Genomic DNA, 2,545 nt, shown 5'->3' with positions numbered 1-2,545 from the left:
CGTTGTAAGTCCGCAGACATACCGCTGTACCACTGGGGGGCATTTTTTAAATATGGAACTGAAAAACTTTATTTAATAGTATTTGTAATTTCATTATTAAGGATCAACATTGTTTTTTGTAATCTTGAAAAATCATTATACACTGCTGAAGTTTACCATTACATCAAATAATTCAGATAATTAGATTAGAGAAACTAAAATTAATATTTATTTCATCTTTTTTTCAAGTCAACAAAGTTTCCTTAATAACCTCATGTTGTGGAAACTAACGATATAATTTATATTTTTATTGGATTTATCATATTGTAATTACTAAGCCATGTTTTATTAATTAAGATTATTAGAAATATTTTACTGAAGCGTCACAATTTGTTTTTAATGAACAAATTATCCTAGCATTTTTGAAAGTATTTCACAATTAAAAGTAAACATCTTGAGATTAATATGTTTTTTATATGGCTGATAAAATGTTTGTTTGTTTTGAATTTCGCGCAAAGCTACACGAGGGCTATCTGCGCTAGCCGTCCCTAATTTAGCAGTGTAAGACTAGAGGGAAGTCAGCTAGTCATCACCACCCACCGCCAACTCTTGGGCTACTCTTTTACCAACGAATAGTCGGATTGACCGTCACATTATAACGCCTCCACGGCTGAAAAACGCGAGCATGTTTGGTGGGACGGAGATTCGAACCCGCGACCCGCAGATTGCGATGCGAGTCGAGCCCCTTAACCACCTGCACATGCTGGGCCCCTGATAAAATGATCAGCACATTTTTCTTAATGAGATTTATTGTCTAAACAAACCAATGAGATTTATTGTTTAAACAAACCAATGAGATTTATTGTCTGAGCAAACCAATGAGATTTATTGTCTAAACAAACCAATGAGATTTATTGTCTAAACAAACCAATGAGATTTATTGTTTAAACAAACCAATGAGATTTATTGTCTAAACAAACCAATGAGATTTATTGTTTAAACAAACCAATGAGATTTAGTTTATATTTTGCTTTTTTAAAAGAAGGGCAATCATTTTCACTGATAATGATTCTGGGAAGACGAATCTCGAGAAAATAGGAGTAGACAAACTATGTTGTTCAGTTAAAATTTCTATTCATTTCGAAAGATACACTGTAGAAAAAGTCACATTTAATGACACTAATGGAACTGCACTCCGTCTTTACAGTCTTTATGAGCTCGATATATACTTATATGTACAGAGAAATAAAGAATTACAAACCTCATTTCCAATGGCATATAAAACTCCAGGACCAGGGTCAAAAGCTAAAGACACAGGCTCAAAATTATCACTAAACGTAAATGGTGGATATTGTAGTAGCTTTTTATCTTCTTGGACATCAGTAACAGGCTGGACCTTGACTTTGGTCTGGTTTGTCTTTCGAAAAAAAAACAAAAAACCGGGTAGTAACGTTTGTATGCACAAATAGTTCAGCTTACTCACCTGTATACAGTTATGCACAGGTTTAATGAATGGCATTCTTTAACATCGACCTACCAGAGTTCACACATGCTAGTGTTACACATATCATGAGTCAATATATCTTGTTAATGCTGTAACAGTTGATTTTATCACACTCACAGTTCACATGTGCTAGTGTTACACATACTACTGGTCAATTTATCTTGTTAATGCTGTAACAGTTGATTTTATCACACTCACAGTTCACACGTGCTAGTGTTATACATACCATGAGTCATGATATTACGCAGTTTTTTTGTTAATTAAGATAAAGCTTATAATTATTTTTCAGATCCAACAGTTAACCTACCAGAGTGGTGAAAAGAATTGAAAACTTAGACGTCTGGTGAACATGAACAACGGAAAGAATCTGTTTGGCATCGTGGAAAACAGAGTCACTCAGTGGTAGAGCTCTCCACTCACTATAAGGTGGTTTGCCATAGAACACTTTGTTTACTAGCTGTAAAAATGTACGATAATTCTCACTGTTATTTACTTACCATGTAAAAAAAAAAAAACAACAACAACAAAGGTCCCTATGTTACGCGCGGTATTTATTTCGTTGGCTTTACAGCGTTGGCAGGGATGGCGTGCGTGGGCGTCATTAGCCATTCTACTAAATATTAGCACAAGATTTTCTAGAAATTCACCCTAACTGATAGGTTCTTCATACTAGTGTAACTACTTTAGTTACAGGCTTCTTTTCTTTTTCCCCCACAAAGGTAAGATTGAAAAGAGAATATGTGACGAAGAAGACTAATGCATTCCTTGATTGTCCGTATTCTCTGCTATGGACTACAGTTTCGCCTTTTCAAGGCTCATCAGGACAGCTTGTGCCAGCAAACTTATGAAATTCAGTTGGGCCTCTTACGATAGTGATGTGTGTGTGTATATAACATTTATGGGGTTTTTGAGCCCTTCTTAATTCACCATACAGTAACCTATATTGATTTAGATGTGGGACTAATATAATGACTATAAAATTAGTTCAATTTTAGAGAATAGTATTTACAATACAGACTAATAAAAACTGGTTGAATACCAAACAATTACACCTACAGCACA

The sequence above is a fragment of the Limulus polyphemus genome, unplaced genomic scaffold, assembly GCF_000517525.1.
Source record: "Limulus polyphemus unplaced genomic scaffold, Limulus_polyphemus-2.1.2 Scaffold36, whole genome shotgun sequence".
Classification (NCBI taxonomy): Eukaryota; Metazoa; Arthropoda; class Merostomata; order Xiphosura; family Limulidae; genus Limulus; species Limulus polyphemus.
Note: the sequence above shows the minus strand (reverse complement) of the source record.